The sequence below is a fragment of the Ascaphus truei genome, chromosome 4 (genome assembly GCF_040206685.1).
Source record: "Ascaphus truei isolate aAscTru1 chromosome 4, aAscTru1.hap1, whole genome shotgun sequence".
Classification (NCBI taxonomy): Eukaryota; Metazoa; Chordata; class Amphibia; order Anura; family Ascaphidae; genus Ascaphus; species Ascaphus truei.
The window spans coordinates 173,490,240-173,504,028 of NC_134486.1; the positions used below are offsets into that span (position 1 = coordinate 173,490,240).

Consider the following 13,789-nt stretch of genomic DNA (forward strand, 5'->3'; position numbering starts at 1 on the left):
ATCACTCACCACTGTTCTCCTCCACACCCCGCGGGACCGAGGGGTGGGGGGGGGGGGAACACGACCGCCACTGACCGGGGTTAGGTGGCTGAACGGACACGCGTGCCGCCGGGAACATTTTCGGGACCAAGGTGAGGGGGGGGACAAGTGCCGGGAACGGAGCGCCGCACCCGCCCACTCTGCTTTTCTCCCGCGGGCCACCCACTCCCTAACTCCCATCGCCACCCACCCACTGCCTCCCACTCACTCACCCACTGCCTTCGTCCCACCCACTCACCGCCTCCCACCCACCGACTCCCACCCACCCACTCACCGCCTCCCACCCACCCACTCACCGCCTCCCACCCACTCACCGCCTCCCACCCACCCAGTCACTGCCTCCCTCCCACCCAGTCACTCCCACCCACCCAGTCACTGCCTCGCACCCACCGCCTCCCAGCCACCCAGTCGGAAAATTAAATCCCGGGCAACGCCGGGTATATCAGCTAGTGGTTTCATAAAAATAGATTAATTCTTGTAATAATAAAACATATAGCCATTAAACAACATAGATTTAAGACAATTACACATCATTCTACTCCATACCCTCCAATTGTACCTTTAGCAGGTACACTACACTTTTGAGTTATGTAAGACCAGGTTTACCTATTAATCCTTTGAGTGCCAGAGGGGCTACAGTCCGGAAAAAGAGTTCTCTTCCATTTCCCTATATTTCAGATCGCGTCCTGAGCTCCATGAGAACACAAGACATGATCAAAGCTGGGAATATAAGCACTCTTTGGTCAAGACATAGCCACTACGTCATGGGAAACCCAGAGTGCCAGATCCCATGGCGTAGTGACTACTTCTTCGGGCACCCAAAGCAGGTGGGATTCAGCTGGTTTGCGCCGGTTCATGCGAACCTGTTCTTAGGATTTCTGAACCGGTGCTTAACAGGCAGCGGCGAGAGATGGTATGCGGCAGCGGGCTTAATGTATTATCCGGTAATAGAATTACTTGAGTGAGAGTCAGAGCAGGACTGCAGGGGAGGTGCAGCATCTAGCAGTCTGACACGGAACTTTCTGTCTGCTGCTATAGAGCGCTCCTCACCACATGCAGTTCTCTCCTGCTCTGACTCAAGATATTCTACTACAGTACTAGCTAATTCTTTAAGCCGGGGGAGCCCTCCCCGTGACTGTGTCCTCCCAGGTAGGCATGGAGTAGGACTGGGAGAGATGTGAGGGAGGCTGGGAGAGACGTGGGGGGGGCAGCGTAAGATGTTAGGGGGGCAGCGTAAGATGTTAGGGGGGCTGGGAGAACCGTGTGGGGGGCCTGGGAGAGCTGTGAGGGGGGCTGGGGGAGACGTGATTGGGGCTGGGAGAGATGTGAGGGGGTTGGGAGATATATGAGGGGGCTGGGAGAGATGTGAGGGGGGCTGGGAGATATATGAGGGGGGCTGTGAGAGATGTGAAAGGGTCTGGGGGAGATTTGAGGGTCTGCGGGAGATGTGAGGGGGGCTCTGGTCTCTTCCCTCCCCTCCCCCCGTGCAGTCCTGTTCAACGGAATAAAACGTTAAAAAAAAAAACACAACATACCCCCCCCCCCCCCCGATGAGAGAGAGCCTGTTGCTAAAAAAAAAATGAATCCCACCACTGACCCAAAAGGTAAGCTGCATAGGTTAAGGGACTTCCATAGGACTTGCTTAGTAGTGCCTCCCTACAGTACTGTACAAGTAGAGGAACTACAATAGAACGTATTTTTTATGTACAAAAATGTTGGCGGGTCTATCTATGAAGTTTCAGTTACATCCAGCTTTTATTCCCATCATCAATGGCTTCCTACACCTCCATTTATTTATACAAATCTACTATATATTTCTGAAAGCACTGTATGTCTGCTTCACTAGCAGCAATCTCATTGGTCCCTTGGCCCGCCCGCCCCCGCACACCTCTCATTGGGCTCACACACTCACACCACCCCCTTGGCCCGCCCCCCACACCTCTCATTGGCCTGAGGCGGAGTGAAGGGCCAAAGGTCCAAAAAAAACCACACACACACACACACACATCTCTGTCCTCTCCCCCCCCATCACACTCACCTCCCCCCCTCCCCGGTGCTCACCTCCCTCCCGCTCCACTCCCTCCCCGGCGGGGGGACACGCGCCCACCTAAGACGCGCCCGGAAGCCGCTCCACTCCCGCACTCACCTCCCTCCCGCTCCACTCCCTCTACACACCACTCCACTCCCGCTACACACCACTCCCTCCCACTCCCGCACTCACCTCCCGCCCGCTACACACCACTCCCTCCTGCTCCACTCCCGCACTCACCTCCCTCCCGCTCCATTCACCTCCCTCCCGCTACACACCACTCCCTCCAGCTACCCACCACTCCCTCCCGCTCCATTCCCTCCCCGGCGGGGGAACAGGCAGGCTGCCACGCGGCGCCTAAGATGGCGGACCCCCTTCCTCCCTCGCGCTCCATTCCCTCCCGCTCCACTCCCTCCCGCTCCACTCACCTCCCTCCCGCTCCATTCCCTCCCGCTCCATTCCCTCCCGCTCCACTGACCTCCCTCCCGCTCCACTCACCTCCCTCCCGCTACACACCACTCCCTCCCGCTCCACTCACCTCCCTCCCGCTACACACCACTCCCTCCCGCTCCACTCCCTCCCCAGCGGGGGAACAGGCTGCCACGCGGCGTGTAAGATGGCGGACCCCCTTCCTCCCTCGCGGCGCCGAGTGAGAAGATGGCGGCGGCCGGAAGTACAGGTAGGTGTTGCGTGTGTCGCTCCCCCACCTCCCCCCCACCTGCGGCGCCGCACGGAACTGAGAAAGGGCGCATCACGGGACTGACACGTGTGTGTGTGTGTGTGTGTGTGTGTGTGTGTGTGTGTGTGTGTGTGTGTGTGTGTGTGTGTGTGACTGAGTGTGTGCGACACTGCCCCCCCTACTGTCCACTGCCCCCCCCTAATGTCCACCCCTCCTGTCCACTGCCCCCCCCTCCTGTCCACCCCTCCTGTCCACTGCCCCTCCCTCCTGTCCACTGCCCCCCCCTCTTGTCCACAGCCCCCCCCTCCTGTCCACAGCCCCCCCTTCCTGTCCACTGCCCCCCCCTCCTGTCCACTGCCCCTCCCCTCCTGTCCACTGCCCCCCCCTCCTGTCCACTGCCCCCCCTCCTGTCCACAGCCCCCCCTCCTGTCCACAGCCCCCCCTTCCTGTCCACTGCCCTCCCCCTCCTGTCCACTGCCCCTCCCCTCCTGTCCACTGCCCCCCCTCCTGTCCACTGCCCCCCCTCCTGTCCACTGCCCCCCCCTCCTGTCCACTGCCCCCCCCTCCTGTCCACTGCCCCCCCCCCTCCTGTCCACTGCCCCCCTCCCTCCTGTCCACTGCCCCCCTCCTGTCCATTGCCCCCCCGTCCTGTCCACTGCCCCCCCTCCTGTCCACTGCCCCCCCCCTCCTGTCCACTGCCCCCCCTCCTGTCCACTGCCCCCCCCCTCCTGTCCACTGCCCCCCCTCCTGTCCACTGCCCCCCCACCTCCTGTCCACTGCCCCCCCCCTCCTGTCCACTGCCCCCCCCCTCCTGTCCACTGCCCCCCCCTCCTGTCCACTGCCCCCCCCTCCTGTCCACTGCCCCCCCCTCCTGTCCACTGCCCCCCCCTCCTGTCCACTGCCCCCCCCTCCGTTCCACTGCCCCCCCCCTCCTGTCCACTGCCCCCCCCTCCTGTCCACTGCCCCCCCCCTCCTGTCCACTGCCCCCCCTCCTGTCCACTGCCCCCCCCCCCTCCTGTCCACTGCCCCCCCCCTCCTGTCCACTGCCCCCCCCTCCTGTCCACTGCCCCCCCCTCCTGTCCACTTCCCCCCCCCCTCCTGTCCACTGCCCCCCCCCCTCCTGTCCACTGCACCCCCCTCCTGTCCACTGCCCCCCCCTCCTGTCCACTGCCCCCCCCCCTCCTGTCCACTGCCCCCCCCCTCCTGTCCACTGCCCCCCCTCCTGTCCACTGCCCCCCCCTCCTGTCCACTGCCCCGCCTCCTGTCCACTGCCCCCCTCCCCCTCCTGTCCACTCCCCCCCCTCCCCCCTCCTGTCCACTGCCCCCCCCCCTCCTGTCCACTGCCCCCCCCTCCTGTCCACTGCCCCCCCCTCCTGTCCACTGCCCCCCCCTCCTGTCTACTGCCCCCCCTCCTGTCCACTGCCCCCCCCTCCTGTCCACTGCCCCCCTCTCCTGTCCACTGCCACCCCCTCCCCCCTCCTGTCCACTGCCCCCCCTCCTGTCCACTGCCCCCCCCTCCTGTCCACTGCCCCCCCCCCTCCTGTCCACTGCCCCCCCCCTCCTGTCCACTGCCCCCCCCTCCTGTCCACTGCCCCCCCTCCTGTCCACTGCCCCCTCCCCCTCCTGTCCACTGCCCCCCCCCTCCTGTCCACTGCCCCCCCCTCCTGTCCACTGCCACCCCCCTCCGGTCCACTGCCCCCCGCCCTCCTGTCCACTGCCCCCCCTCCTGTCCACTGCCACCCCTCCTGTCCACTGCCCCCCCCTCCTGTCCACTGCCCCCCCTCCTGTCCACTGCCCCCCCTCCTGTCCACTGCCCCCCCCCTCCTGTCCACTGCCCCCCCTCCTGTCCACTGCCCCCCCCTCCTGTCCACTGCCCCCCCCCTCCTGTCCACTGCCCCCCCCTCCTGTCCACTGCCCCCCCTCCTGTCCACTGCCCCCCCCTCCTGTCCACTGCCCCCCCCTCCTGTCCACTGCCCCCCCTCCTGTCCACTGCCCCCCCTCCTGTCCACTGCCCCCCCCCTCCTGTCCACTGCCCCCCCCCTCCTGTCCACTGCCCCCCCCTCCTTTCCACTGCCCCCCCCTCCTGTCCACTGCCCCCCCCTCCTGTCCACTGCCCCCCCCTCCTGTCCACTGCCCCCCCTCCTGTCCACTGCCCCCCCCCTTCCCACCGCCTCCCCCCTTCCCACCCCCTTCCCTCCCCCTTCCCACCGCCTCCCCCTTCCCACCCCCTTCCCTCCCCCCTTCCAACCCCCTTCCCATTGCCTCCCCCCCTTCCCACCCCCTTCCCACCACCTCCCCCCCCCTTCCCACCACCTCCCCCCCCTTCCCACCGCCTCCCCCCCCTTCCCACCGCCTCCCCTCCCCCTTCCCACCGCCTCCCCCCCCCCTTCCCACCGCCTCCCCCCCCCTTCCCACCGCCTCCCCCCCTTCCCACCGCCTCCCCCCCCCCCTTCCCACCGCCTCCCCCCCCCCTTCCCACCGCCTCCCCCCCCCTTCCCACTGCCTCCCCCCCCTTTCCCACCGCCTCCCCTCCCCCTTCCCACCGCCTCCCCTCCCCCTTCCCACCGCCTCCCCCTTCCCACCACCTCCCCCCCCTTATCCCACCACCTCCCCCCCTTCCCACCACCTCCCCCATCCCCCCCTTCCCACCACCTCCCCCTTCCCCCCCTTCCCACCACCTTCCCCCTCCTCCCCCTTCCCACCAACTCCCCCCCCTTCCCACCACCTCACCCCTCCTCCCCCTTCCCACCACCTCCCCCCTCCTCCCCCTTCCCACCACCTCCCCCCTCCTCCCCCTTCCCACCACCTCCCCCCACCCGCCGCACGCCTTCAACAGACACCCCACACACTCGACACACACCTGCCGCATTCTGACCCTACGCAACAATATCACTGACCAGCTGTCACCCGCACTCGCCACACACCCGCCGCCTCACACCCTAGCAGGACCCCAACCCACAGCCACCACTCACTACCCACGCGCCACCCGTACTGAACACCCACCCGCCGCCTCACACACGCTCACACCCTAGCAGGACACACGCCTCACATTTTTACATCACTTATGTCACCAAAATATACATTGTACTGTGGTGTGTTTACAATAAACCATTTTTTTACAACATCGTATTACATTTTCTTCCATCTTTCTTTTCAACATTATTATCCAACCTTTACAACAAATAGTCACCTATTGTTCCACCATTTATAAATAATAATACCTATTACGTATTTACATCCCGGGCAACGCCGGGTCTCTCAGCTAGTAAAATATAAATTCCATTAAGTCTCACTTGGTCTAGAACCCCCAAAATGTTACTTATTTGGTCCATGGACGCTTCATTACATTGTGAGCTGCAGCAAATGTGAAAATACATGCACCCTACAGTAAAGGGGTAAACGTAATATTAATTTCCCAGCTAGCACTACAAATCTCATTCACTTAAAATCTTACTGTCCTAAAAATAAAGTTTTAACATTTTTGAATCGTTTTTTTTTTATTTATTTTTTCCCTCGCGCAAGTGTTGCTGGGAGTTGTAGTCTCCTCTCCCCGCTGTTTCCTTGTCTGCCTGCACGTAGACCCGCAGCGAGCACAAAATCAGATCCGGAGGCTGGAGAGGTGGTTCCCGTCCCCTGGAAGCACCCACTCCCAAAGTAACTCCAGAAGCAGCGCGGTGTGCATTTTGGGCTCTGTTGCGCGCGGGTGCCGGCAGCTCCTGGGTCAGGGTTCGGTCCTAGCCTCTCTGAGTTGCTTTGCATAGGAGCAGCGAAGCTCTTTACTGGTGTGTGTGTGATGCGTAAAAATTCTGGTGGTCACACTGGCTGGCGCTCTGTAGTCTCGGTCCAGCCACTGACTGTAGGTTTGCAGCATGTTGACACTAGCAAGCTGCCAGGAAGATCTTTTAATCGGTTGAATTCATCCTTCTGTCTTCAAGGTTTGATTTACTTTGATAGTGGATGTGCATACATATGTATTTACTTTCAGTGGTGTGTAATGTTCTGGAAAAGGAATCAAATGCATTGGAAGGACTTCTTGTGTTGACTCTTTCGCTGCCAGCGGGGTAATGTGTGCGTGTCTTGCCTCTCTGGTAGTGAATGTGTTAATTTAGTTAGAAGACTAATGTACCAAAACTGTGGTTTAGCTTTGCTATGTTGATGTGATTGACATGATTTTGATCCTGTGGCATGTTGTAGGTGGGTATTGTAAGTAGGCTGATTCCTCGGTTCTTGACAGGTATTTTCTAAACTGTCTTAATCTCTGTGCTGCTGACCCCCACTTTTAACATATCCCAGTTCCTCTTGTGTCATGGTTGCTGATGCCATCACAACATAATGGTAGTAGTTTCATCCAATGGCTTGAGATCCATCCCCATTTGGATTGGTGGATTGTTTGTGTATAAAGTGACAGCGAGGAGAGAATATGACGACATAGTAGGGAATTTCTCAGATTGTTCAAGATCTTAATTCACTTAAATGGATTTGGAAGCTTTGGAGGTTTTACATGTGGCATTGGTCACTTGTGTGTTTTCATCTGACTTCTCATGACCCGTGATTGTAGCTTTAATGCTGAACCACAGAACCAACTTCCTCTTTTGGTGGCACTATTATGTGACAAACCTAGTCTTTTGTGAAATGAAAACGTGCAGCCATTAGTGACCGTATTGGTAATTTCAGTCCTAAAGTTTGGGTAATTGTTCTTTTGTGTGGCAATAGTGCATTGCAGAAGTTCACTGTAGTGTCAGATAATTCAACTAAACGACACTATTGCAGAATTTCTTTGATTTATATTTACCTGTAATGTTAAAACAGTCAAATAATACATTGGATGCAAACCAGAGAACAGACGTGTGTGTGTGACAGGAGGAAGCTTTATATCACTGTACTAGAGCATATGAGTTTGTCAATTGGGTTGGGCTTAGAAAACAAATGCACTGAGAACCCTCAACAGGGATTTGCTGAGGACTAATGTTGTAATGTGTTAGTCATCCATTATCTGCCTCTTTTCACAGGTTCTCACTGAAGACGGGTGTTGGCATGATGCTGGGTAATTGTGAGTGATCTGTAACTTGTAGTTGCAGAGCACCAGGGTGCAAGCCCCTTGCGGGGGGGGGGGGGGAGTCAAGCATCTCAACTTGCACTGTGCTGGAACATCTTTCCCGCACGGAAGTACAACGTTAGCCTAAAGAAAAAACTGTGTTCAATCAGGAGGATGTTTCTTTCCAGCAAATCCTAGATCCCAGCGTTGCATCGTCCACCTTCCAGCGCTTCACCTCCTGAAGACGGATGGGCTGACAACAGCTGTAGGATGCCTGTGGGGCTCGCAGTAATGAAGTAGTGGGCTGATACAGCAGCCTAATTGCCAGGATTACAACGCTGCCTTTTATTTGCCACCGTAATAAGGCAAGGAACAGCAGGGTGAACATGGCCAGCCTCATTAGCAGCTTGATCCTACTATTTCTTATTTTCCAAGACAGCTGTTACTGTTTCAGGAGCCCTAGATCTGTCTTTAAGAGGTGAGGAAAGTTTAAGCTTATGTGAGTGGATATAGATATAGATTTTTTTTTTTAAGTAGTCCACTTTATTTGACACACAGATGTAATTGTTTTGTCCTCAAGTCTTTTTTGTGATATTGATTTTTTTCTTAATTTGTGTGTGTATGTGTGTATGTATGTGTGTGTGTATGTATATATATATGTGTATATATATATATATATATATATGTGTATATATATATATATATATATATATATATATATATATATATATATATATATATATATATATTCAAATAACGGGGGAAAAACAGGGGGGAGGGATGGGGAAAGAAAACCTCGCATCTACTTATGCAGTAATTATGCCACCATAGGCCAAAGTGATATCCTGTTTGATTTACATAAGTAAGGTATGGCGGTGCTCACGGGTTGTGAATAATATAGATGGGCTGGTGGGAGAGAGAGGTGGTTTTTACTGATGAGAACCAAGTGCATACACAGCACGTCTTGCTGTGGTTGAGGTACATCGATGACGTGCTTGTCCTCTGGCGAGGTAATGCTAGTGGATTCAGTGCGTTTATTGGTGCCCTCAACCACAACGATCTAAACATTAGACTGACATTTCAGTCGAGTCCCACGAAAATTGAGTTTCTGGACTTGACAATCAGTATTGGCGAGGGTGGAGTGCTATGCACTGACATTTTTCGGAAACATACCGCCACAAACTCGATCTTGCATGCCAAAAGCTTCCATCCCCACCACCAAGTGAAAGGTATCCCCACAAGCGAATTTCTGAGACTGAAGAGAAATGTCTCGTTAAGTCATGACTTTGACTTAAGATCAAGGGAAATGAAATCAAGATTTTTACAAAGAGGCTATAGCAAGACTATGGTAGAGAGAGGGTACCGTAACAGCCTGAGCAAAACCCGCACTTCCCTTTTACGACCCAAGTTAAAGACAAGAGATAAAAAAGAGATCCGCTTTGTGGGGTCTTACAATCAGCAATGGCCATTACTACGCGGGGCGTTACAGCGACATTGGGGGGTGTTGATGACAGACTCTGACCTGGTACAAGCCCTGGGCAAACAAGTCACCATGACAAGCCGTCGGGCACCTAATTTTAAAGATACCTTGGTCAATAGTCATTACATCCCTCATGTCGACAAAACATTTTTGTCTGTTACCCCACGCATAGGATTTGCCAAATGCTCCAAATGCTCAGCCTGCAAACACATGGAAAATAGACTAACATTCACAAATAGTCAAAAGACCCATGTCTACACAATTCGTTCCACACTCAATTGTAAATCTAAAGGGGTGATCTACTGTATACTTTGCCCCTGTGATTTACCATACTGGTATGTAGGCATGACTACACGAGAATTTAGATTTCGGGTCTTGGAACATGTCAGGAACATCAAAAATGCGCAAAGGGACCTTGATGGCTTCAAAAAAATCACAAGTGTCGCCAGGCATTTTTTGAACAAACATGCGGCGGACACTACGTCACTTAGGGCCTTTGCGCTTGACAAAGTCTCCCTTGGCATACGTGGAGGCGACCTGGAAAAAGCTCTCCTAAAAAAAGAGACCAGGTGGATTACACAAATCAACTCAATGATTCCGAAAGGTCTGAACGACTATATTGGCTATGCCATGTTCCTGTAATATACAACTGCTCTAACTTTGTCTGTTTACAGCTAAATAATCTACAACTATTCTGATGAGTGCACTTACTGCATGTATTTTGTCTAATCTTTTAGATACTGCATGCACGTGCAAGGCTCAAGCTGGAGATTTTCCTGACCAGGGGCCAGATCGGCCATGATATTTGGAGTGCATCGTCCTGATTCCCAATGCTTGTGCAGGAGGGTCTCTGCATGGTCCGTGTACCACGCAGCGGTGGACCGCATCCGCGGATCGGTGCAGCATGGAGATGCCGTAACCGCAGATGCCACAAAAATTTCGATTCTGGATATACCTGGACCAAATACACCTGGCACATTCCTGGACTTATGGGATTAACAAGTTGGATATTATGGATTCAATAACTATTCATTGGACATTGATACATGTTGCAAATGTTTTTCAATCCCTGTTTGTATTGCACAATTTTGGATGTATTACACTAATTGACACAAATATTGAAGATACATAGCTCATTGTGCTTTAAAAATATGCACTCAATATACCTCCGCTCCATTAGGGTGCGCTGTTGCAGCTCCCATACATGTGCCTCTCTCTATGGTACTACTCAGATTTGTCTTAAACTATATCTGCTGCTCTTCTAAATATTAGTGGACATTAGTTACATCAATCCCCTCAATAGTATGTGATAAGTGATTATGGGCATCATCACTACTTTTCCAGCTATTTTTGTGACCGCCAGTACATGGATCAATAGACACACTCAGCGCGCATGCGCGGTGTGCGGTCCAAGCTGACACGCACTAAAAGGTGCAGCGACGCCTTGCATATCATTATACAGACGTAAATACTGGGACGCTGCACTTAGCACATGCGCAGTAGACACATATATAGAAACCATTATCTACAAGCTGCACATGCGCACACTACTCGCGTGCCAGTCTGACACGCAGACACGGAAGATCAGCAGTAATCTATTTTAAGCACCTGCAGCTGCTGCCGCCCTCATCCGTTTTTGGCGCGAAAAACATCCCTACATAAACAGCATTCAGCTTTAGTTCCCTCACCACTCCTAGTCAAAGTCTCTGGACGAAACGCGTCGGAGTGGGGGTGCGAGGCAGGACCCCTGACCCATTGGCTCACGTAACTATGCTACCCAGCACTTATGCACACCATTTTTCTGGACTGTGACCTTCATTTTTGCATTAGGGGTACTGACTATTAACACAAGGTTATGTAATAGGCGTCCATTAGGTATTTTTCTATATATGCTATTTTACCAACTCCATTACTCTACACACCTAGGGACTTTATTCCATCTCACTACCTTTCCTACATAGGATTTATGCTGAAAGTATTGGTCAAATCATTGTATGCTCATGCAGATGTGTGATGCCTGGTGATTGTCATATATACTTTGATCAGTCCACCTTCTGGTGTGTAGTGTGAATCATCCTTAGCTTTGTATAGGTGCCTTTTGAACCCAATAACCTATTGTGATTTATTCTGATTTACCCCAGTTTTGTTTGAGTCACTATCCTACTTATGTATAGGGTTGACAATGTATGTCGTTCCCTAGTGTTGCTTATTAGTGTTTTAGGGTAGCAACCGTGACAGGGGTCAATGCCTCTTTTTTAAGTGTTTTTAATCATGTACTGTTTATTCAATTCTTTTTGCATTGTGTCAAATAAATAAATATATTAATCTTTTGCATACCTGAGTGCTCCCATACGGGTTACTTTTTTCTCTTTTCATCTATATATATATATATATATATTAAAAAAAAAATTATTATTATAAAGGTGTTGGGTATTCACTGCTGTGCTTCTGTACGATGAAATCCGCACATTTACATGAATACATTTGTCCTCTGATGGTGTTTAAAAATGAGCTGTGATTGCTAGGAAAACATAAATGTATCAGTCTCTATAATTATTACATTAAATATTTATACGCACATATATTATTCACTACAATATTCTCTGATTATTCCATTTCGTATGCATCTTTCTCTTCCAAAGGCCTGTATTATTTCTGAAAAGCTTTGTTATTTAAGGAAGTATTATTTTTACAGCCACTATACTCATGTCTATTTTGTACAGTGTATTAATAGATCGAGAGTATAGATGATCTACAACAAATTTGCGCAAATGCATGCCAGTTAAGAATTGGTTGGTCATGAGTTCCTAATGTCAACAGATTTCATGCAACAATGCAAACTTCTTGCCAGTTTATATTTACACATTGAATTTCAATTCCCAACATATTTGGCGCAGAATGCAATTCTGTAATATTGTTTTATTTATTAATGCCATTTCTACATATATTAGCATAGAAAATATCTGTACCCCTGAGAAACTGAGAAACCAGTTTATTTAGATAAAGCAATTGCTTTAATTGTCTGATTCACTGGTCCATCGTGATCTAGCAACCATACGCTTACTTCAAATCCTCTCTCTGTCCCTGTACCTTAAAAAAAAAAAATATATATATAGCAAATGGCAATATTACTGTGTAATTTGCATGTCATTATATATATAATTTATCATTCTATAAAAAAAAGTTCTGGCAGATTTATTAGATTGGAAAAACACACACATGAGCAGGAAATGAAAACCGGAGTAGAAATGCTAGAGAAGATTACTTTAGATGCAGAAAGCAGGTATTGTTTGAACAAACATAAATGACAGACATCCTGTGATAGATCCTGATGTTCCATGAACAGCTCTGTTTTATTTATTATGCTTATGTAAATAATATTCTAGTCATGTGCTCATATTAAAATGTTTTATGATGCAAGATCTTTACTCATGCTCCTTTTAGGTTCATCATTAAATCACAAAATGGGTTTAAACTGATGTGAAGGGGTCAACTCATGTCTATGTTGGCATAACTAATTACTTTAATAAGGCATTAAATCATCTACAATGATTAGTCAAGACAATTATAAGATGTGAAAGCATCATAGAATCCCAAATCTAACATTGGTGTGCGTCTTTCTAATTCCATTGAGCTCCATGCTGAAAATGAACAGTTTGGCTGTCCAAGCTTCTTCTACAGCATTCTGGAAAGTGAAAGATACTGCTGCAAACTTTACTGCGTATTACAAAAAGTATCAATGAGTGTGAACTGTTTGCAGCTGTCATATTGCCTCTAGTCTAGGTTTAGGAGCCTAATCAAACCTATTCCTATTCTTCTGGATCCCGTTACCAAGATGGTTTAATGATTTATTTGTAGTAAGATAAATAAATAAATACAGCTATCTTTTATATACTGTCCTATTATCTACTTATATCACAGCCTCTACCTCTGTCGCAGCTCACAGCCTTCATTGTCTATGCACTTAGAATTTCCAGTTTTAGTCCTTTTTACTAACTAATACTGTACTTCACTTTCTAAATGTGTTGTCTTCTCAGCATGTGTACGGTTTGCTACTTATATCTGAAGAAAAGATATTGAACATGTCTTAATTACTTGATTTGTAGTTACAAAATAGAGCTCATTACTGTAACTTGTAGGCATGTAGAACAGAGTTCATGATGGAATAAAAAAAAGAAACTTAAAATGTTTATTTTTCATTTTTTTTTTTTATTGAAGATATAAGGAACCATCCAGATCTCTTTCCAATGACTGCTTGGGAACAACACGGCCTGTAATGTCTCCAGGCTCGTCAGATTATACACTGGATATACGAATGCCAGGGATAACACCAGCAGAGGTGAGGAGTAATTGTTGTTCATATTGTGCTATGATATTGGGGGAAAGAGAACACCTGTGAAACAATGAACGGGATAAGGTCTCCGGTATGGTTAGCACAAAAATAAATGTAGATTTACAACTTTGGTAAGGATGGGCGCAATTACTTCTACAGTATTACTTTCTTACCACTTCATTGCAGCAGTTTTC

At 50.6% G+C, this 13,789-nt stretch overlaps 1 long non-coding RNA gene across 3 annotated transcripts; it reads left to right on the forward strand.

The window, feature by feature from the left end:
• The first annotated feature begins 6,320 nt into the window (after nucleotides 1-6,320).
• LOC142492012 (uncharacterized) lies at nucleotides 6,321-13,581 on the forward strand. 3 transcript variants are annotated; one of them, XR_012800662.1, is made up of 3 exons: nucleotides 6,321-6,401; nucleotides 7,757-8,260; nucleotides 13,481-13,581. It is a non-coding gene; the product is annotated as an uncharacterized LOC142492012 (long non-coding RNA). The 3 variants fall into 3 exon arrangements; XR_012800663.1 differs by lacking the exon at nucleotides 6,321-6,401 and adding an exon at nucleotides 6,421-6,529; XR_012800661.1 differs by lacking the exon at nucleotides 6,321-6,401 and adding an exon at nucleotides 6,554-6,682.
• The last annotated feature ends 208 nt before the right edge of the window (nucleotides 13,582-13,789 follow it).